The 23,843-nt window shown below is 41.3% G+C and overlaps 1 long non-coding RNA gene and 6 other non-coding genes across 7 annotated transcripts; 5 read left to right on the forward strand and 2 right to left on the reverse strand.

Annotated features, from left to right (window-relative positions):
• The first annotated feature begins 3,170 nt into the window (after positions 1-3,170).
• trnap-agg (transfer RNA proline (anticodon AGG)) lies at positions 3,171-3,242 on the forward strand. Its single transcript has one exon. It is a non-coding gene; the product is annotated as a tRNA-Pro (tRNA).
• Positions 3,243-7,382: 4,140 nt separating this feature from the next.
• Positions 7,383-8,494, forward strand: LOC115156858 (uncharacterized). Its single transcript, XR_003868336.1, has 2 exons — positions 7,383-7,993; positions 8,205-8,494. It is a non-coding gene; the product is annotated as an uncharacterized LOC115156858 (long non-coding RNA).
• A 1,849-nt stretch (positions 8,495-10,343) lies between these two features.
• trnaw-cca (transfer RNA tryptophan (anticodon CCA)) lies at positions 10,344-10,415 on the reverse strand. The gene has a single exon. It is a non-coding gene; the product is annotated as a tRNA-Trp (tRNA).
• Positions 10,416-10,982: 567 nt separating this feature from the next.
• On the forward strand, positions 10,983-11,056 carry trnai-aau (transfer RNA isoleucine (anticodon AAU)). The gene has a single exon. It is a non-coding gene; the product is annotated as a tRNA-Ile (tRNA).
• Positions 11,057-12,008: 952 nt separating this feature from the next.
• trnav-aac (transfer RNA valine (anticodon AAC)) lies at positions 12,009-12,081 on the reverse strand. The gene has a single exon. It is a non-coding gene; the product is annotated as a tRNA-Val (tRNA).
• A 10,153-nt stretch (positions 12,082-22,234) lies between these two features.
• Positions 22,235-22,307, forward strand: trnam-cau (transfer RNA methionine (anticodon CAU)). Its single transcript has one exon. It is a non-coding gene; the product is annotated as a tRNA-Met (tRNA).
• Positions 22,308-22,746: 439 nt separating this feature from the next.
• On the forward strand, positions 22,747-22,818 carry trnag-ucc (transfer RNA glycine (anticodon UCC)). The gene has a single exon. It is a non-coding gene; the product is annotated as a tRNA-Gly (tRNA).
• The last annotated feature ends 1,025 nt before the right edge of the window (positions 22,819-23,843 follow it).

The following is a 23,843-nucleotide window of genomic DNA, read 5'->3' on the forward strand; positions in this document are numbered from 1 at the left end:
GTGAAATAAAATCTGTTATTTGCCAGTACTAGACAGAAAACGAATTTGTTAGCTAACGTTAGCTACTGTACTGCTAGTTTATAAACCAAGCTAGCTAGCATACAATATTATTTCTTATTGTCATTACTTAAAGTTATTTAACTATGTTTTGTTTGTCCGCTTGCCACCTGATCATGGAACGTCAAAGAAGTTCACATTTCTCCGCTTATGAAACAAAAACTCTTGTCGGAGCTGACGATGGATGAATTTAGTAACGTACTGGAAGATAAAAAGACAGACAACACGACTGTCAAAAAGAACCAAGACACCTGGGCCATTTTATGCGACAAATGTAATGGCTTAAAGAGAACAGGGACCCAAATCAGATGAAAGCTTGCTGGAAAAAAATTCATCTGTACAAGTTCATCTGTACAAACAATAGTACGCAAGTATAAACACCATGGGACCACGCAGCCGTCATACCGCTCTGGAAGGAGACACGTTCTGTCTCCTAGAGATGAACGTACTTTGGTGCGAAAAGTGCAAATCAATCCCAGAACAACAGCAAAGGATCTTGTGAAGATGCTGGAGGAAAGAGGTACAAAGTATCTATATTCACAGTAAAACGAGTCCTATATCGACATAACCTGAAAGGCCGCTCAGCAAGCAAGAAGCCACTGCTCCAAAACCGCTATAAAAAAGCCAGACGACAGTTTGCAACTGCATTTTGGAGAAATGCCCTCTGGTCTGATGAAACAAAAATAGAACTGTTTGGCCATAATGACCATCGTTATGTTTGGAGGAAAAAGGGGGATGCTTGCAAGCCGAAGAACACCATCCCAACCGTGAAGCACGGGGGTGGCAGCATCATGTTGTGGCGGTGCTTTGCTGCAGGAGGGACTGGTGCACTTCACAAAATAGATGGCATCATGAGGATGGAAAATTATGTGCATATATTGAAGCAACATCTCAAGACATCAGTCAGGAAGTTAAAGCTTGGTCACAAATGGGTCTTCCAAATGGACACTGACTCCAAGCATACTTCCAAAGTTGTGGCAAAATGGCTTAAGGACAACAAAGTCAAGGTATTGGAGTGGCCATCACAAAGCCCTGACCTCAATCCCATAGACGATTTGTGGGCAGAACTGAAAAAGTGTGTGCGAGCCAGGAGGCCTACAAACCTGACTCAGTTACACCAGCTCTGTCAGGATAAACGGGCCAAAATTCACCCAACTTATTGTGGGAAGCGTGTGGAAGGCTATCCGAAATGTTTGACCCAAGATAAACAATTTATAGGCAATGCTACCAAATACTAATTGAGTGTATGTAAACTTCTGACTGACTGGGAATGTGATGAAAGAAATAAAAGCTGAAGTAAATCATTCTCTCTACTATTATCCTGACATTTTCACATTCTTAAAATAAAGTGGTGATCCTAACTGACCTAAGACAGGGAATTTTTACTAGGATTAAATGTCAGGAATTGTGCAAAACTGAGTTTAAATGTATTTGGCTCAGGTGTATGTAAACTTCCGACTTCCACAGTATACCTATATATTTTAATTATTTTGATATATATTTTTGTTAATTCAATTGAGTTTAATTTAGCGTAGCTATTTGTATGCTACTGTCTTATTTTTGTCTCAATACATTTCATGATGTGCAGCCTACATATGCGCAATGATGTGTCAAGTTTTTTTTTACTGCATTATTATAGGGTAAGCGTTAGAAATTGCCGCCTCAATAGTTCTAACCATATGTGATAATATCTCATAGGAGCTGATCCGTCGTCAGTATTGTGGAATAATTCAAATGTTACCGTAAGATTTGAAAGGGAGAATGCTGATCCAAGAGCGGCGCGGTCTTTCTTTCAATCCAATCGGTATTCCTACTATCTTGTTGTTTTGATACCATGCTACCATGTTGTTGTCATGTTGTGTTGCTGCCATGCTATGTTGCTGTCTTAGGTCTGTCTTCTGTCGTGCTTTGTTGTCTCTCTTTTCGTGATGTGGGTTTTGTCCTATATTGTTATTTAATTTATTAAGGAGGACTTTTGCCTTTTGTTAGGCCGCCATTGTAAATAAGAATTTGTTCTTAACTGACTTGCCTAGTTAAATAAAAATAAATAAATAAATAAAAGACACACATAGCGAACGTTCTCTCTGTATGGTGCTTTGGGAAACGCATATTACAGCTTTGGATGTTATAAGAAATACATATAGTTAAAACAACACTCGTAAGCCTACAAATTCTGCAGTGGAGCAGGTTGAGAGCTTCAAGTTCCTTGGTGTCCACATCACCAACAAACTAACATGGTCCAAGCACACCAAGACAGTCGTGAAGAGTGCACGACAAAACCTATTCTCCCTCAGGAGACTGAAAAGATTTAGCATGGGTCCTCAGATCCTCAAAAGATTCTACAGCTGCACCATCGAGAGCATCCTGACTGGTTGCATCACTGCCTGGTATGGCAACTGCTCGGCCTCCAACCGCAAGGCACTACAGAGGGTAGTGCGAACGGCCCAGTACATCACTGGGGCCAAGCTTCCTGCCATCCAGAACCTCTATACCAGGTGGTGTCAGAGGAAGGCCCTAAAAATTGTCAAAGACTCCAGCCATGCTAGTCATAGAATGTTCTCTCTGCTACCACAGGGCAAGCGGTACCGGAGCGCCAAGTCTAGGTCCAAGAGGCTTGTAAACAGCTTCTTCCCCCAAGCCATAAGACTCCTGAACACCTAATCAAATGTCTACCCAGACTATTTGCATTGCTCCCCCCCACCCCCTCTTTTACACCGCTGCTACTCTCTGTTGTTATCATCTATGCATAGTCACTTTAATAACTCTACCTACATGTACAAATTACCTCAACTAACCGGTTCCCCTCGCACATTTACTCTGTACGGTACCCACCTGTATATAGTCTCGCTATTGTTATTTTACTGCTGCACTTTAATTATTTGTTACTTTTATTTCTTATTCTTATCCGTATTTTTTTTAACTGCATTGTTGGTTAGGGGCTCCTAAGTAAGCATTTCACTGTAAGGTCTACACCTGTTGTGTTCGGCGCATGTGACTAATAACATTTTATTTTATTTAATCGCCATCGGGAAACCAGGCCTTGATAATAAAAACGATAGTACGCCATTGTTGTAGCATGAAGAAAACTACATCATTCCGGAAACGTGTATCTTGGCTCGTTGGTCTAGGGGTATGATTCTCGCTTAGGGTGCGAGAGGTCCCGGGTTCAAATCCCGGACGAGCCCTCCTTTTTCAAAGGATACCGTTCGTAAATTCATTCTAGTTTCTCCTCCGATTTCAGAGCGCTCTCGTCTGAGTGTGCCAGAGTGCAGGATCATTTATGAACGTACGAACGCTCAACACCAGTTGAATATGGTTGTGTCAGTAAACGTCGGCAAAAAAAGCGTAATTAAATTGTTGCCAGCAGCACAGTTACAGTCACCAACGCTCTGGATAACATGAAAACAGCCTAACCAGCTCTGCTAGGGTGAGTAAAATGTTCAGAGTGAGGTGTTCTCTCATTTGTGTTTGGAAGTAACTAGCAAGCTAGCCAACGTTAGCTTGGGTGATTGACTGCAGTTGTAAGGGCAGAACGCTCGGATCAACCCTACTCTATGGGGGGTAATAAGGGACATATATAAGCCTAGGCAACCGTACCACCTGAATGACACCAACGCCTGCCTTACATGACCTGATACCAACGTCTGCGTGACACCTGCATCATGTGTTAATGAATGTTATAATGTGCATAGTTTAGATTTATATTAATTAAATCACAACCCGAAATGTTAGAAACTTACATATTTTCCTGTGCAAGCAGACATTCCAACATAGCCACCTTGAACTATTACTTAGAGCCTACAGCTTGTGTATTTCCTGTTATCACTAATGGCCTACATTTACATTTTAGTCATTTAGCAGACACTCTTATCGAGAGCGACTTACAGTAGCAAATGCATACATTTCATACATTTTTTTTCTCCATACTGGTCCCCCGTGGGAATCGAACCCACAACCCTGGCGTTGCAAACACCATGCTCTACCAACTGAGCCACACCGGACCGAAAAGAAAAGATTATGTCCAATCTATAGATAATCTGTCTTTCCCTCGACACCTCATGGCATGGTATGTTATCTTATCTCGTTGTATACAGATCTAAATGTTGTTAGCCAATCACAGACTGTGTTTTTATAATAGAGCACTTCATAGACTTTTCCAGAGGGTCCGTGCTATTCAGAATCCTTGGGCTGTCCACACCGCTATCAAGTATAAATGTAAATTGATTAAATTTAGTGTTAGTTTAGGGTAAGGACGTCCCAAGGAATCCTGATTGCAGTGACCGTTCATAGAGTGAGAGACTGGCACGTTATTTGAGAGCTCAGTGGCGACACAGACATTTTTTAAATAAAAAAATATATATTACAAGCGGCAGAAGCGATTTGAGTGTCTGCCCCAGATAGTTTCCTTATTCGACACAATGAAAATAATTACCAAGATGTCCTTGATCCAATTGAGGATTAAGTAGGCTATATTTAAGTTGTGATATTATTAGGAAATATTTAGGTCTGCAGTGTTAAGGGAAATTTGGTTTATTTGAAAATAATATTTTTTTGTTGATAACGTATTGTCGAAAGCACGTAGGCAATATTATTTACTGTGTCGATAGCAGAGTAGGCTAGTGTACAATAACGTAATTTGATGTGCTAGTATTATTTATTTAATGGATTAATTAAATTGTAAATGAAATAACTACTTTTCATTTGAAGGGAAACGAGGTACAACATGCAACTTCGATCGAAGACCTAAACTCATGCCTGACAATATCACAACGGTATCCTAATATAGTGTGGATACAGTAGTAGCCTATTCTACAACAATGTACCTGTATGTGCTTGCTAGTATTATTTATCTAATTGATCAATTAAATTGTAAATGTGGATGGGTACGCTATTTCATTCAATGATTACGTTATTGTACAAGGTAGATACAGGAGTAGTCTATAGTCTACAATAATAATGTAATTGAATGTGCTATAGTATAATTTATTTCATTGATGAATACAATTGTAAATGGGGATGGGTAGGCTACTTCATTCAGTGAATACTGAATATATTGCTATCTCTGGGAGTATGTTAATGACGGCTTTTCAGCTGTTGAACTATGGCAATGTCGAACTAATTTCTAAATCTCTTTCTTTTAGTCAAGATGTGATGAGCCAGAGCAACCAATCAGCTTCACTGCAGGTGCTCAACCCACGGCCCTCACTGTTCTCCCTCCACAAGTAACCACAGAGGTTGACGAAAACCTTCAAAGGTTATGGTGCTATGTTGCATGTTATCTTGAATACCAGGCAGATGTTTGAGTACAGAATCAAATGGTGTAAACTTAACAGGCTAAACTTGTTGAGTACACTCTTTGAGAAACGGGTTCCAACAGGGTTCTTTGGCTATCACCAAAGGAGAGAACTTTTTGATTCCAGGTAGAACCCTCTGTGGAATGTAGCCCAAAAGGGTTCTACCTAGACACAGAAGGGGTTCTACCTGGAACCAAAAAGGGTTATTCTATGGGGACAGCGGAAGAATCCTGTTAGTTTGTAGATAGCACCTTTTTATCTGAGTATAGGCCTATATTGCAGTCGTGGTTCCATGGATATCTGTGAAAAATTAAATTCATTGGTGGTGTCGAGTTTATCAGAAATACTATGAAACATCCCCACTTTTAGCACACATTTGCAAAGTAACCTATGTGTGCATAGGCATGTGTGATCACTCAACATTGACAGGACCAACAAAAAAGCCATGCTTGGGACTCCTAAGTGGCGCAGCGGTCTAAGGCACTACATCTCAGTGCGAGAGGCATTACTACAGACCCTGGTTTGTTTCCAGGCTGTATCACAACTGGCCGTGATTGGGAGTCCCATAGGACAGCGCACAATTGGCCCAGCGTCGTCCGGGTTAGGGTTTGGCCGGGGTAGGTCGTCATTGTAAATAAGAATTTGTTCTTAACTGACTTGCCTAGTTAAATAAAGGTTCAATAAAAAACATGCAAACAAAAGATAACGTGTTTAACTTGCACCGTTATGCAATTACTAGGAGACGAGATACGCTGCTGCTGCGACATTGACCCCCCCTCCATTTGTTTTGTACACTGCTGCTACTCGCTGTTTATTACCTTTGCATAGTCACTTCACCCCTACCTACATGTACAAATTACCTCATCTAACCTGTACCCCCGCACACTGACTCGGTACCGGTACCCTCTGTATGTAGCCTCGTTATTGTTATGTTATTGTGTTACTTTTTATTTGGTAAAAAGGTTCTTAAACTTCTTGAACTGCACTGTTGGTTAAAGGCTTGTAAGTATGCGTTTCACGGTAAGGTCTACACTTGTATTCTGCGCATGTGACAAAGTTTGATTTGATTTGAAATTGCTAATTCTGGCTACCAATGTTCTAGTATTAATTTATTGAGGCAAGCAGATCAGAGATGCCAAGGTGGTACTCAAGCATATGCCATGTGTATGTGACACACATATGTATGGTCATATTTTCTATGTTTTATTTTGTTTGTTTTGCCTCCCAGGTATTTGCATTTAATGTATGTATATAATTACTGCCGCTAGGGGAGCTGTGACGTCAATGAAGTGAGTTAGTGAGATATTTAACTTTTGTTCTTCATTATGGAGAATGTCTATTTCTGAAAACGAACGATTCTCCGTCTCATCATTTTACCCTACTAATTCAGGTATGTAATGTGCAAAAATGCAATATGACTCAAAATAGTGAGGTAACATGGTTAATTACACAGTCTGGTAATGTTTGAAAGCAGTTTTAACTGAGAGAAAAACTGGTTGGTATTTTCCCCATTGTAAGTAAGTAATGGAGTTAGGCTAGGTTGCTAACGTTAATGGTTTACATGAAAATAGCGTTTAACAGTTCTCTAGCTTGATGCTAACCAAATTTAGCTTGCCTAAGCGCTATAGTAGTTAGCCCTAGCCTAGTTGGTTTTAGTCAATGTCAGTTTAATGTAATGGTTGCAGTGTAACGGTGTAATAAGTTGTTAAATTCTTGCATAAAATGGGTGTTATGCCACTTCCTGGTGGATTAGTGTGTTTACATTGTCTAATACACTCAGTGGTAAAGGTATGGGATTTTGGTCAGTGATAAAGGTATGGGATTCTGGGTAATTCACAGCAGATCTATGGAGAATTGCTGTGGGTGAGTTGAACATTGAATGGTCCCGTGATAGAAATGTATAAAGTTGACATTACATCATAAAATCCACATTTTACGTCATACATTGGCAATTTATGTCATTAGTAACTAATGTTGTTGGTTTGCAGTCAAATAAGCCACTTACATGTTATTTGCAGAATTTCAGTTAGCCATGTGGGTTTTATGCTAGCTAAAGTTCCCTCTTTGAAGTTGGTAGCTAACTTGAAAATGCATCTTCTTTAGGAGTGCTATTTATATCCTGTCGACTACTCATCATTCATCCATACTGTGTGTGTCCCATGATTGCAGGTAATTTATGACAAATGTATAAAGTATATGTTTTAGTAATTTATGAGCACCAGCTAACAGCGTATTAGCCTGGTTTTGTTAGCTTAGGAAAATATGTGTTACATTCTAGGTATTATATTTCTTCGCCACAAGAGTGTGACGTTGAGTAATTTCTCAGGTTCATTTGATATATTTTGAATACTAAAATGGATGATAGTTTATTCTGATGTTGTGAATATGAGATTACACATGGAAACAATATATTTTTATTATAGTAAATTAGGAATTATTAGAAATTGTTAAATACACTATACGATCACAATGACTTTGATACACATTTCAATTGTTCTTTTGTTAGTATATTATAGAGCAGATCTATGGAGAATTGCTGTGGGAGTGCTATTTATATCCCATTGACTACTCATCATTCATCCATACTGTGTGTGGGCAAGGCTCTTGACGAGTACCAGGAATGGTGGAAGGACAATCTGAAGGTAATTATCTTTTCACACAACACAGCAGTGTTCACTCTATCGCCTGCTATATGGAGGAGAGCCGCAGCAGTTAACTGTCGTAAACAATGCAATTGTATATAACATTGCATATACTGTAGTATAATTTTTTCGATTGACTTAGTGTTTTTCTTTTGCTGTTTTTGTATAACGTACTTTGACGTCACTGATACTCCACCTGATGTGGTGGAAGTTGTGGAACCAGACCAAAACACATTCGAGGACCACCTTCAGGCATGCACTGAGGAGGATGTGGAAGTTTTTGACCAGGCAAAAATTATAGTCAGCTGTTAATTTATTTTCTGGCCTTCCAAGAGATATATAAGAGATGTATTTGTAATTATATGAAATAAAATTGCATTTATTTCTATTATCAACCAAGGTGAGACTGAACATGGACAGGGTGCATGAGAAGGAGAGCCACCTGAGAACAATTAAGGGGACCAAGTGGTTCGACATCTGGGTGAATGACTTGGCTTGGAAGAAGGATGAACAAGGATTAACTTTTTTTGTAATTTCGCCCCGGCAAGGCACTTCCCTGTTCCCTGGGCTACAAATACGTGGATTTCGATTAAGGCAGCCCCAGCACCTCTCTGATTCAAAGGGGTTGGGTTAAATGCGGAAAACATATTTCAGTTGTACAACTGGTAGGTATCCCCCTTTCCTTTTCTTTGTTGGGGTAGTCTAGGTCTCTAGTGGCGCACTCAAAACAACTCGGAAGTCGGCAATTTATGATCTTCCGACTTCAGTGCTTTCATGACAACTGGGAACTCTGAAAAAAACGAGCTCACACTAGGATTTTTGTTTTGAACAGTCATCCAACTCGGAATTTCTGGCATCTTTCTCTGACCTGAATAATGACTGATGTCATGATTTGACCTCGTTTTCCCCCCACTTCTCAGGTTACTGGATTAACAGACACAATCACTGTCACCATGCAATTATTCTTCTATACATTTCTGTGGAGATGGTTAAAAGCAGGGTTCGAATTGAGGGCGTATGTGAGGATGTAGGCCTTGTTATAGAGATGTACAAAAAGCATAGGCTACCACTTGTTTGCTTAGCCGTAGGAAAAGCAACGGTACAGATTTTATAAAGCGATCTAGGCTATAACAATGATAAACTCCACGACTATTTACGCAGTCTACTAGTCTATCGAAGGTCTTGAGCAGCCTAAACACCCCAGGAAAATGTGGTTGGTTAATTAAATGCTCTGTAATGTAGAGCTATGCCTAATGCAAAATACCAAAAAGTTAGAATTGGTATGGGTCTATGCATAGACCAAAACCGCTTAACATACAAAAACATTTATTGTTCAGGAGAATCCCATTGAATCAGGCTATTCATTTCAGTGCAGTTGCGTTCTTATGCATATTCTTAGACTAAACGGAACTGAAAACACCCCAGCCTGTTTCGATCACAGGTCATGATGAAGCCTGAACATTTAAGCTGTTTGTCATTGATTTAGCCCACAATTGCCTAAAGATTTGATACACATGAAGACCTATATTTAATCTGGAATTTACAAACAAAAGCTTGACTAGGATCCTGACTTTCCCCCACGTCATATTACCAATTAGGCTAAATGTATTCTTATTAATTTGCATAGGCTAACCATTGCGATTAATGTTATTTACCATCTTCTGCTGTTTATGAATAAACAGGCATCAGGGTTACATAATATAATTCCAATGCCGTCGGCAGTTTGACGCCTTAGAAACAAACTTGTCTCCACTGACAGTCAACGTTAATTAATGGCGTTATTTTATGGCGCTAGGAAGACGTTAGGTGACTTGATGAGAGGTATCAGTAGCTTCACGAGGCTTAATTCTGGCATGAATCACCCCCCATACCACTCCTCGACCAGAGCTTCCAGTGTGTGCTCCGAAACGCTCTGAATTTACGAATGGACAATCTGACAACGCTCCGAGTTTACGAACGCCCAGAGCGCTCACTGGCACTCCAGATTGAATTTACTAACACACCCAAAGTGTATACTCTTTCAGTTATAATTTTATCCAAAACGTTTAACAATATTTCAGATTGAATACGGCCGAAATTTGTCTATTCATATTGTTATAGATCCTTTGTAAACAGAGTACATACCCATTACACACATGTGCAAGCAGAGACAAATATGAGGTTGTTAAATATTTAAATATTGTCCTGGCAATGGCATGTTGTTTGCTTACGTTTGTCTCGGGCTTACATTTTGAATGTTAGATTAAATATTAAAACAGTTTTAATTCATGACATACTCACTGATTCTATAGCTTGGAGCTATGTGGCAACAATTTTAGTTTTTCAATTATAACAGACTTTTTAAAAGATTTGACCCCGACGTGATTTGAACACGCAACCTTCTGATCTGGAGTCAGACGCGCTACCGTTGCGCCACGAGGTCTGAAACAACAGGATGACCTTTCACGTATCTGACTGTGTCCAAACACAATACATGTTTTATTGGTATGTCTAGTTTTTCACAGTTTGCTATCACTAAACAGAGAATGGTGGCAGACTACAAGCGAGAAGTGAAAATCGACTGTTTGCTCCAACAATACTCTGTTATAATTTGCTTGAAGCAACTGCAGTTTACACTCACTACATACAGATTGTAGTGTTTAGCGACTAGTGCTTTTTGAGGTCGGTTCGGTTTCGGTTCAATTATTTAAAAAAATAGTCCAATGAAAGTAATTAAAGACAGTTAAGTGCATGTCTGTAACAGGGTGGACATATTATATGGCTGATTCACTGAAAATGTGTTTATAATTAAGTGCTGGAGCTTGGCCAACATGTTTTTCTACAAGTCTAATATTTCGCTTTTTATAGTAAAACAGAAAAGGAATATAAATTCTGAAATAAAAATTGAAAATGTTGCGTGGTTCAAATGGTACTGTTTTGTGATATTGACCCATGCCCATTGCATAAAACGATCAAATCTAATCCCTAACTATTTTCTCCCTCCGTATACGGCCGGTTAGCTCAGTTGGTTAGAGCGTCGTGCTAATAACGCGAAGGTCGCGGGTTCGATACCCGTACTGGCCAATGACTTTTCTTTTAGCCTGTTTTTTTCCCATTCTTCTCATCTAATCAAGGACTAATTTAGACCTGGGACACCGACTGGGTGCAGATTGGCAGTCTGATGGGGAGCTACAGACATCATAAACAATTAAGATTTACACAACTGATGTACAGGAAATGCATTAGTCGCTTCAGTCAGGGTTTGCGTCAAATCAGGAACGTAAAATGACTCATTTTGAAAAGGTTTAAGGACCTGAAGTGCCTTTGCAGATCTGAGAGGGTTGAGGTGTGGGCTTTGGTCAGCAACTTGCTGAAGGAAGAGAGGCCTGCACAGCAACCTGATAAAGCAATAGAGTCTGAGCCAGCAAAGAAGGTAGCTGCCCTCTTGTTGAGTCTGAGTCTGATGAAGAGGAGGAGTCAATTGAGAAACGTGTGGAGCATTACAAAGCAGAGCCCAGCATCAACACGGAGGACTGTCCACTGTAGTGGTGGTCACAGCATGTAGGTGCACACACCAGGCTTGCTTGCATTGCACCGGTACCTGGCAACGCCTGCCACATCTTTACCTTGTGAGAGGTTGTTTTCACACTCTGGGCATATCGTACAGAAGAAGAGAAGCTTTATCATCTGGAAATGTCAACAGGCTTGTCTGTCTTTGCAACTGGCTCAGTGAAGAGAAATGGGAGGACGACTGAAGTTTATGGTCACAGGTTTATGTTCTGTGGAATTCATGACATTGTTGTACAGGTTTATGCTTATTTTATGTTATGGCTGAAGCTTTAATTAACATTGTTTACGTGGATATGGTTGTTTAGCTCTGGGGAAGAGGTGTCCTGGGGGAGCGGAGCGGGACCATTTAATGCGGTCATGCAGACTTGTCCAATTAGTTATTTGGTAGAACAAAAAATGAGCAGGACTCCAGACCCGGATTTGAATATCCTAAGGATTAATTTTTTCCCTAGGGTACTGTAAAACATGTTTCCGCCCGGTCTCGAACCGGGGACCTTTCGCGTGTTAGGCGAACGTGATAACCACTACACTACGGAAACTGAAAGAAAGAAGTTTGAAATAATTGTAATGAATACGAGTTGTAAAAACCTTATAACCGATTTAAATAAAGTAATTGATCGAGATTATACCGTTATTAGCCTATAGGACAAGTTATTTAAATAAATGGTCTAGGATTGCTATTTGCACTCGCATACATTCTTCAATTCCAATCCTTTGTATCACAAGGCCAGAGAAGGCCTGCTTAGCATTTTCATGTTTCACACTAACATCAAGGCGTTGGAGAAGATGGCTGACGTTTTACGTGCTTCGAACCTAATGTGTTTTTTTTGTATGTTTTTTGCGTTGTTTGTAACGTTTTTTTTTTTTTTTACTTATTCGGTACATTTAAAAATATATATATATTTCACCAGGTAGGCAAGTTGAGAACAAGTTCTCATTTACAATTGCGACCTGGCCAAGATAAAGCAAAGCAGTTCGACACATACAACAACACAGAGTTACACATGGAGTAAATCAATAATACAGTAGAAAAATAAGTCAATATACAATGTGAGCAAATGAGATGAGATAAGGGAGGTAATGGCAAAAAAGGCCATGGTGGCAAAGTAAATACAATATTGCAAGTAAAACACTGGAATGGTAGATTTGTAGTGGAAGAAAGTGCAAAGTAGAAATAGAAATAATGGGGTGCAAAGGAGCTAAATAAATAAATAAATACAGTAGGGGAAGTGGTAGTTGTTTAGGCTAAATTATAGATGGGCTATATGCAGGTGCAGTGATCTGTGAGCTGCTCTGACAGCTGGTGCTTAAAGCTAGTGAGGGAGATAAGTGTTTCCAGTTTCAGAGATTTTTGTAGTTCGTTCCAGTCATTGGCAGCAGAGAACTGGAAGGAGAGACTGCCAAAGGAGGAATTGGCTTTGGGGGTGACCAGAGAGATATACTTGCTGGAGCGCGTGCTACAGGTGGGTGCTGCTATGGTGACCAGTGAGCTGAGATATGGGGGGACTTTACCTAGCAGGGTCTTGTAGATGACCTGGAGCCAGTGGGTTTGGCGACGAGTATGAAGCGAGGGCCAGCCAACGAGAGCGTACAGGTCGCAGTGGTGGGTAGAATATTGTTGTCCTGGCCGTGTGGTGCCTCTCCCTCAACGTGATCAAGACAAATGGAGATGATTGTGGACTACAGGAAAAGGAGGACCAAGTACGTTCCCATTCTTGTCGACGGGGCTGTAGTGGAGCAGGTTGAGAGCTTCAAGTTCCTTGGTGTCCACATCACCAACAAACTAACATGGTCCAAGCACACCAAGACCGTTGTAAAGAGGGCACGACAAATCCTATTCCGCCTCAGGAGACTGAAAAGATTTGGCATGGGTCCTCAGATCCTCAAAAGGTTCTACAGCTGCACCATCGAGAGCATCCTGACTGGTTGCATCACTGCCTGGTATGGCAACTGTTTGGCCTCCGACCGCAAAGCACTACAGTGGGTAGTGCGTACGGCCCAGTAGATCACTGGGTCCAAGCTTCCTGCCATCCAGGACCTCTATACCAGGCGGTGTCAGAGGAAGGCCCTAACAATTTTCAAAGACTCCAGCCACCCTAGTCATAGACTGTTCTCTCTGCTACCGCAAGGCAAGCGGTACCAGAGCGCCAAGAGACTTCTAAACATCTTCTACCCCCAAGCCACAAGACTCCTGAAGATCTAATCATAGTCTTGCTATTGTTATGTTACTTCTGCTCTTGAATTACTTGTTCCTTTTCTTTCTTATTCTTATTCGGTTTTTTAAACTGCATTGTTGTTTAGGGGCTTGTAAGTAAGCATTTCACTGTAAGGTCTACAGCTGTTTTTTTCGGCGCATGTGACAAATAGAATTTGATTTGATTTGAACATGTGATGTCCACTATAGGGCTGAGTCGAAAAGAGGGGTGGTGGCTCACATTTCAGGTGCATGTTACATTTGGAGAGTGTATGTGACCAGGCAAATGTGGCTCAGCTGTCTGCCAATTGGGAAGACCCACACATTGAAAACTTAACAAAGGAGGGTCCCTCAATTCATTGTTCGGATCAACTTTTTTCAGACCTCATATTATAGGCGTCAGATACGGTATAATTAACTATATAATTTCATTGTCAAATGGCTGTGTCCCTTGCTGACTTCTATTTGGAAATGTATATCCTAATGTATATCCTAACAAAAAAATATAAAATCATTTATATTATCAAAAACTTTATACTAAACTATAAGTGGCAAATAATATCATTGTTTGATTATTTTTTACTGCACAATCATATTAAGCCTAATCATATTAATATGACAACATTTTCTAATCTGAAACGTTTTTTCAAAATCTGTTTTTCAGTTTGACGCAAGCCTCCTTGGCGCCCCCTGACAACCGTGAGTCGAGAAAATGTCTGGTTGCGACAACCAATCATATCGCCGTCCGCAACCAAGACGTTACCAAGAATTGCCCTCACCAACCAATCCGAGACGTCAGTGCAACCACGAAGCAATCAATAATTAACCAATTAGGATATAGCCATGGCGGGACCTTTAAACTCTAGAAGAGGACCATGGAAAAATATATTTCCTCTCAGGTAATTTTGTTCGGGAGTTATCTTTATTTTCTGAAGTAACGTTTACTATGAGCTATGGCGGGACCTTTAAACGCTAGAAGAAGACCATGGAAAAACATATTTCCTCTCAGGTTATTTTGGCGAGATATCTTTCTTTTCTGGAGTAACGTTAGCTACAATTATTGTTGTCTGCCGTTTTCATTCATCATCATCGATCGGAATATCTAGCAGGTAAGATCAGTGTATTAGGCTACAGTAATGTGTTAGCATGGTTATCAAGAGTTACAGTGTAGCTACAGTAACGCTATTTAACGCGTTCGTGAACTGGTGTTTTGACACTGACACATGTTATCGAAGTAACGTCAGCTAGCTTAAAACGTCCGATGACTCTGACCATCAAAATAGTCTGTTAACCCAACTATTTCCATACTAAACTGGAGTTATTATTTGCTTATTACAATAGCTAGCAATCTAAAGTGTTTTTTTTTTGTGATTTAATTTTTTTTTTTTATAGCTAATATTTTCTCTTTAAATTCAGCTATTTGGACCAGACATAGCTATAGGGCAAACACTGTCTTGATATAAAATAGGCTAGGGTCATCATGTTAATTATGAATCAAAAGGCACAAGCCATATCCTATGCTCTTGCTTATGCTGGTGTCTGTTTATGGTAGAAATGTCCTTTAGCAAGTAGCTTAAGATGACACAAGTAGCTAGAGTTTATATACTTCATTTTATTGTTCCATCTATTAATCCAGTCTGCTCACTGATTAAAATGTATATAATTTATGCTTATTAAATATCAAATCAAATCAAATGTATTTATATAGCCCTTCGTACATCAACTGAAATCTCAAAGTGCTGTACAGAAACCCAGCCTAAAACCCCAAACAGCAAGCAATGCATGTGAAAGAAGCACGGTGGCTAGGAAAAACTCCCTAGGAAAAACTCCCTAGAAAGGCCAAAAACCTAGGAAGAAACCTAGAGAGGAACCAGGCTATGAGGGGTGGCCAGTCCTCTTCTGGCTGTGCCGGGTGGATATTATAACAGAACATGGTCAAGATGTTAAAATGTTCATAAATGACCAGCATGGTCAAATAATAATAATCATTGTAGTTGTCGAGGGTGCAACAAGCACGTCCGGTGAACAGGTCAGGGTTCCGTAGCCGCAGGCAGAACAGTTGAAACTGGAGCAGCAGCATGGCCAGGTGGACTGGGGACAGCAAGGAGTCATCATGCCAGGTAGTCCCGAGGCATGGGCCTAGGGCTCAGGTCCTCCGAGAGAAAGAAAGAAAGAGAGAGAGAGAATTAGAGAGAGCATATTTAAATTCACACAGGACACCGGATAAGACAAGAGAATACTCCAGATGTAACAGACTGACCCTAGCCCCCCGGCACATAAACTACTGCAGCATAAATACTGGAGGCTGAGACAGGAGGGATCAGAAGACACTGTGGCCCCATCCGATGATACCCCCGGACAGGGCCAAACAGGCAGGATATAACCTCACCCACTTTGCCAAAGCACAGCCCCCATACCACCAAATACAAACGTTCCCCGTTATTTTCACAGCAGACATGGAGCTCAGGTTCAGAAAACTGCCAAATGGAAGCCTTGTCTTAACGGACAGTTAGGATTCCAGGATTTACAGGACAAAAACGACTAAAAGAGCATGGAGCAGGGCTGTGTCTCCAGGCAAAGTGGTGGATTCAACCAGGAGGGCTGTAGTGCTCAGAGGTGGCAACCCAGCAAGCAGGGCACATTTGCTGGGTCAGCATGAGATGCAGTTTAGCCTTTATAAGGGGCAGACCTTCAAGTGGGTGGTTGAAAATGTGCTGGGCTGGGTATTTGGTGACATCGATGCAGAAAGAATCTGCCTCTCAGCCAGTGAGGAGTGATTTCAAAAACCATGCTGCTAATAAGATTGCTTTCAAGGAATATACATGGAGCTCTTCCCTGAGGGCTGGGAGTCTATCAGGATTAAGTCCACCACCCAGCCATCCTCCACCACCCAGCCATCCTCTGCCATCCTCCACCACCCAGCCATCCTCCAACACCCAGCTAAAAAGACCAGATGACCACTTGTTCCCAGAGGTCCTCAACATCCTCACTCAGGTCATTACTGGTTGGAAAACTACGCCCATCCCAGAAGCTCGACAGCATAATAAGGAAGCTCATGTCTCCTCGGAAGGTTCAGCCTAGTAAGCTCTATATTATTATGTTAATATACATTATATGATAATGGTGGTGTTTTATTTTATGGTGATAATAGATAAGTAAAACAAATGTTGTTTCATCTATTGATCTAATTTATTGAATAGTTCTACTTTTCAGCCCTTCCAGCCTCTGAGCCTGATGATGGTGAGCTCCTTATAGCAGCAGAGCAGCTTGAGTCACAGGAGTCAGACATGCTGCGACCAATGGAGTTACAAGTATCAAGTGATTACATAAAGTGCTCAGCCTCTGAGTCTCATTCGACGTGTTTGTGTGGTGTATTTATAGTGATGACTTACATTTTAATAGATATAGTGTGTAGGCCTAGTACGTCTCGTGATATGATGACCTGTTCTTTGGGGAATTTATCATCAATGCGTTATTCATCGTGTGGGGATGTTGTTGTCGCTTGAGAGAGGTATGTCTTCCCAAGGGATGGCAACGCACTTTGCCTGATGTGGACCATAAAGTGGGTGTCCAAGGTATTGTTCAGGTGGTCGGGAATGCGATCCCAGAGATGGACTTTGCCAGGGTTGACGGTAGGTAGCATGTCAGTCTCATAATCTGAAGGTTGGGAGTTTGATCCTCACAAGATTTATTTGGAGCTCTTGCAAGAGAAGGTCTCCCACAATACAACATCCCTCCCCTTAGATCTGTGTATGGTCCTATAATCTTTCATTTCAATTTTTGGGGGCAGATTCAGTTATTTTCTTTTTTTTTATGGGTTCCTGTTTTCTACCAGTTTTTTTTGTTGTTGTTGAAAAATAACAAAATTGGATGGTTTATGTCCATTACAATACTTAAACCATATCAGGAGACCACTTCTGAGGTCTGGGAAAAATTTAAGAAATGTGTATTTTGGGGTTTAGTTACCCTTTAACGCAAGTGGCACCAGCAATAGACCATTGTTTGGTTAGCGATGTTGCTGTAGCGATGATGTGATTGCAGAGTTTGCAAAACAAATGGCTACTGGATTGATGCAAATAGTCATGATATCATTCTGCCAGGCTATTTTGTAGTTATCATTAATTGAGAAGGTTTTTGGGAAAGCCTTTCCATGTCTACCAGAAGAAGGTTATCATTAGCATCATCGCTAACGGCTGCACAAAATCTAGACATAGGCACACAGTGCATTCGGAAAGTATTCAGACCACTTGATTTTTCCCCCCCCCCACATTTTCTTACTTTACAGCCTTATTCTAAAATGGATTTAAAAAATAATAATTTGTCTTCAGCCTACACACAATACCCCATAATGACAAAGCAAAAACAGGTTTTTAGACATTTTTGCAAATGTATTAAAAATGGAAATATGACATTTACATTAGTATTCAGACCCTTTACTCAGTACTTTGTTGAAGCACCTTTGGCAGTGATTACAGCCTCGAGTCTTCTTGGGTAAGACACTACAAACTTGGCTACACCTGTATTTGGGGAGTTTCTCCCATTCTTCTCTGCCGACCCTCTCAAGCTCTGTCAGGTAGGATGGGGAGCGTTGCTGCACAGCTGTTTTCAAGCCTCTCCAGACATGTTCCATCGGGTTCAAGTCCGGGCTCTGCCTGGGCCACTCAAGGACATTCAGACTTGTCCCAAAGTCACTCCTGCGTTGTCTTGGCTTTGTGCTTAGGGTCGTTGTCCTGTTGGAAGGTGAACCTTTATCACAAGGCCCATAGATTGTCAGTTTTGATGATTGTTTTGGATGACCAATTAAATCTGCATTTGATATTTAATTGACCAATGAAAAGTGCTCTTTCAAAATCAAATGTTGCATTCTGATATAAGCCTCAGCACGGTAGGTAGTGCGTCAGTCTCATAATCGGAAGGTTGTGAGTTAAATTTTTATGAACATAGCCCCTAACCCTTTTGTGGCTTAGGCACTGAGAGGACTGTGTAGGTATAATATACAGTGCATTCGGAAAGTATTCAGACCCCTTGTCTTCAACGTTTTGTTACGTTACAGCCTTATTCTAAAATTTATGAATAAATAATTTAATACATCTACATACAATACCTCATAATGACAAAGCAAAAACAGGTTTTTAGAAATTTTAGCAAATGTATTAAAAACAGAAATACCTTATTTACATAACTACTCAGACCCCAAATCGTCTGTCCTCATTTGCAACACTCACCGAGTTCCGAACTGCCTCTGGAAGCAACGGCAGCACAAGAACTGTTCGTCGGGAGCGTCATGAAATGGGTTTCCATAGCCGAGCAGCCGCACACAAGCCTAAGATCACCATGCGCGATGCCAAGAGTCGGCTGGAGTGGTGTAAAGCTCTTCGCCTTTGGACTCTGGCGCAGTGTAAATACGTTCTCTGGAGTGATGAATCACGCTTCACCATCTGGTTGTCCTACGAACGAATCTGGGTTTGGCAGATGCCAGGAGATCGCTACCTGCGCCCCAATGCATTAATGCCCATGATTTTGGAATAAGATGTTCAACGAGCAGGTGTCCACATACTTTTGGTCATGTAGTGTATTATGATGACATTTTGTGGCGTTTTTGTTCATTTTGGACTTCGGTGAGAGCTTTTTCGGCTGTTTGGGCACAGACATTTATTGTTGTTGCTTTCTAACTAATGAACGATGAATTCTAGACACATAGCCTACTAAATAAATACTAGATACAAAACATATTGACCGTATCAAAAACAGACAAAACTGAGCGAGGTAGCTGCCGTGCAAAGGCTATTGAACACCTATAATACTAGAAAAAGGGGAGGGAGACATGGTTTTACGTGGAGGCACAGTTTGATGGAACAGTTCCATTAAACGATCAGAACATGCCTCCCCTATAGATCTCCACCTGTACAAATGAGAGCGCTATAGTATTATGGTGCCTATATGATAAATGGCTTGTTCGTAGGCAGGGTTGAAATCACACACCCTTTCAGCCCATACAAATTAAGTTTGAAGTTGTATTAGTCGTATGTATTAGTCACATGCGCCGAATACAACAGGTGTAGACATGGTAAGGTGTGTATTAGGTAGTTGTTGTGGAATTGTTAGATATTGCTGCGCTATCGGAACTAGAAGCGCAAGCATTTTACTACACACGCAATAACATCTGCTAATCATGTGTATGTGACCAATACAATTTGTTCAGCAGTCTTATGGCTTGGGGGTAGAAGCTGTTAAGGAGCCTTTTGGTCCAAGACTTAGTGCTCCGGTACTGCTTTTTGTGCAGTAGCAGAGAGAACAGTCTACGACTTGGGCCTTTCTCTGACACCGCCTAGTATATTGGTCCTGGATGGCAGGAAGCTTGGCCCCAGTCATGCACTGGGCCGTAAGCACTACCCTCTGTAGTGCCTTACTGTCAGATGCTGAGCAGTTGTCATACCAGGCGGTGATGCAACCGGTCAGGATACTCTCGATGGTGCAGCTGTAGAACCTTTTGAGGATCTGAGGACCAATGCCAAATCTTTTCAGTCTCCTGAGGGGGAAAAGGTGTTGTAGTGCCCTCTTCGTGACTGTCTTAGTGTGTTTAGACCATGATAGTTTGTTGGTGATGTGGACACCAAGGAACTTGAAGCTCTTGACCCGCTCAGCTACAGCCCGTCAATGTTAATGGTCAGCTCCTTTGTTTTGCTCACATAGAAGGAGAGGGTGTTGTGTTTTGCTCACATAGAAGGAGAGGGTGTTGTCCTGGCACCACACTGCCAGGTCTCTGACCTCCCTATAGGCTGTCTCATTGTTGTCGGTGATCAGGCCTACCACTGTGGTGTCTTCAGCAAACTTAATGATGGTGTTGGAGTCATGTTTGGCCATGCAGTCGTGGCTTAACAGGGGTGGAGTACTGGAGTGGACTAAGCACACACCCCTGAGGGGCCCCAGTGTTGAGGATCAGTGTGGCAGCTGTGTTGTTGCCTACTCTTACTACCTGGGGGTGACTGTCAGGAAGTCCAGGATCCAGTTGCAGAGGGAGGTGTTTAGTCCCAGGGTCCTTAGCTTAGTGATTAGCTTTGTGGGCACTGTTGTGAACGCTGAGCTGTAGTCAATGAACAGTATTCTCACATTAGTGTTCCTTTTGTCCAGGAGAGCTTTGTATGCGTCTCTGTGTGTGGAGTAAAGGTGGTCTAGAGTTTTTTGTTGTTGTTTGCTTATGGTCCTTATAATGTAATACATCGCACACCAGCTGTTATTGATAAATAAACATACACCCCTGCCCCACGTCTTACCAGACGTAGCTTCTCTGTCCTGGCGATGCACAGTAAACCCAGCCAGCCATTATCTTTGTCGTCGTTCAGCCGCGACTTGGTGAAACATAATATATTTATTTTTAATGTCCCGTGGTAGGATTGTATGTATGTGTGTATGTGTATATATATATATATATATATATATAATTTTTTTTAAATTAAAAATAAATAAAAATGTAAACCCCTTTTTCTCCCCAATTGGTAGTTAGTCTTGTCCCATTGCTGCAACTCCCGTATGGTCCCGGGAGAGGCGAGGGTTGTTAGCCGTGCATCCTCCAAAACACAACCCTGCCAAGCAGCACTGTTTCTTGACACAATGCTTAACCCGGAAGCCAGCCGCACCAATGTGTCGGCGGAAACGCCGTACACCTGGTGACCATGTCAGTGTGCACTGCGCTCGGCCCGTCACAGGAGTCACTAGTGCCCGAAGGGACAAGAACATCCCTGCTGGCCAAACCCTCCCCTAACCCAGATGACACTGGGCCAATTGTACGCCGCCCCCATGGGTCTCCCGGTCTTGGCTGGCTGCGACAGAGCCTGGGCTCAAAACAGGATCTCTAGCGGCACAGCTAGCCTTAGACCACTGCGCCACTTGGGAGGCCGGGTAGTATAGTCTTAATCGTAAATCATCCATTTAATTTTTCCAGTGATTGCACGTTGGCCAATAGAACGGATGGCAGTGTAGGTTTACTCACTCGCCTACAAATTCTCATAAGGCAGTCTGATCTCCGCCCCCTTTTTCGCCGTGTTCACGCAAATGACGAGGATTTGGGCTTGTTCTCGAGAAAGCAGTATATCCTTCGCGTTGGAATATTTGTCCAATTCGAGGTGAGTAATCTCTGTTCTGATGTCCAGAAGCTCTTTTCAGTCATAAAAGACAGTTAGCAGCAACATTATGTACAAAATAAGTTACAACCAACACGAAAAGACTAATAAAATAGCACAGTTGGTCAGGAGCCCATAAAACAGCAGCTATCCCCTCCGGCGCCATGGGTTACAAATGGTGTACACCGTCCAACGAAATGCCTACTTACTAATTATTACAGGGACAGGGCTAGGGGTTGATGTATTCTTTACTCTCAGTTATGATAATTGCTTTGATGTCCAATTAACGGTCTATATTTATATGATAATGAATTGACCAATAGTGAATTGACAAATCAGAAACATTCTTGGACGATGTAATTATCGCATACAACAGACGCCTCCTTAGCGCAGTAGGTAGCGCGTCAGTCTCATAATCTGAAGGTCGTGAGTTCGATCCTCACAGGGGGCAGTGTTTTTACCAACAGTCTCTTTAGCCACGTGAGAGTAGGCGAGATAATTTAGTGTTTGTACTGTGCCGAAATTGTATTCAAATTTATATCAAATTCAAACACTTCAATTGGCTAATGGTACGTTGTAGAGGTGCTATAATGCAAAGTGTTTGTTACAATGCAAAGATTGTTTATCCTAACATTAAAATGAAATTGATCTGGAAATGTAAGACGTAGGCTTTCACTTTCAAAAGCGGACAGTTACAGCTAGATATGCAGTCAAGCGTTGGTGGTCTAGTGTTACGTGTAGCTGTCTCCTGAGCTGTAGACTCGGGATCGATTCTCGTCCAATGAAATTAGATATTTTGTTTGAATCACCCTTTGTAATTAATCTCTTCATGTAACTTATACATTTTGTCACTTTCAAAAACGGAACCCTCCGCGTTAAATTTCAGCTCAGCGTTGGTGGTATAGTGGTGAGCATAGCTGCCTTCCAAGCAGTTGACCCGGGTTCGATTCCCGGCCAACGCAGTTGCTTTTTGTGTTAGAATGAAGTTTGATTCTAGTCATGTGGTTTTTACTCTCTTTTACTTTGTTCTGTTATTCTATTGCTATCTTTTTATCCATCCAGCCCTGAGTTATGTTTCATTGACATGGCATGTGGTGTATTCAAAGGGGGGGGGGGATGGGGTGGCCTGAAAGTACTCTGCCATGCGTACTCACAATGATTCAGGCTGCAGCATGTTTTTCTTTCAGTAAACAGTCTTTCTTTTAGCCTTTTATTTTGATTTGGACTAATAACAGTGTACCACTAACGCACATATATTCAAGATACATTTTTTTACATAAAATGTTGATAGTCAAAAGCCCCTTGCAGGTATAGGATGTGTCTCCTTGCCCCTGACAACCGTGAGTCGAGGAAATTTCTGGTTGCGACAACCAATCATATCGCCGTCTGCAACCAAGAGCCCGCCTGCCCGACTACTCTGCCTGGCCTGACCCTGAGCCCGCCCGCCTGCTGTACCTTTGCCCTACCTCTGGATTACCGACCTATGCCTGATTTGACCCTGCCTGCCGTCCTGTACCTTTGCCCCTATACTCTGGATTATCGACCCCTGCCTGCCTTGACCTGTTACCTGCCCCTGTTGCTATAATAAACATTGTTACTTCGACAGTCTGCATCTGGGTCTTACCTTGATTCCTAATAGATATTGATATCTGCATTTTCTGCTAAAAAGAAAGTGAAAATCTGACTCACTTATTCTATGAATGTAAATCTGTGATAGAAAAACCTTGCAGAATACTTATTTACCATTATGAACATTACCCATGTTTTTGATATGAAGATTTGTTACTATTGCAATAACAAGACCATTGAAATAATTGGGATTTTTTACAATTATTTTTGCCAAATACTATATACAAACAAAATTACAGAATTCTATACCAAAATTACTAATTTTTTAAGACATTATCCATAGTGAATAACATCCTTCTGAATCATTATTTTTTTCTGAGAATACAATTGCACTAGAATTGTCTCTAAAAAAAAAGTT

The sequence above is a fragment of the Salmo trutta genome, chromosome 21 (assembly GCF_901001165.1).
Source record: "Salmo trutta chromosome 21, fSalTru1.1, whole genome shotgun sequence".
Taxonomy (NCBI): domain Eukaryota; kingdom Metazoa; phylum Chordata; class Actinopteri; order Salmoniformes; family Salmonidae; genus Salmo; species Salmo trutta.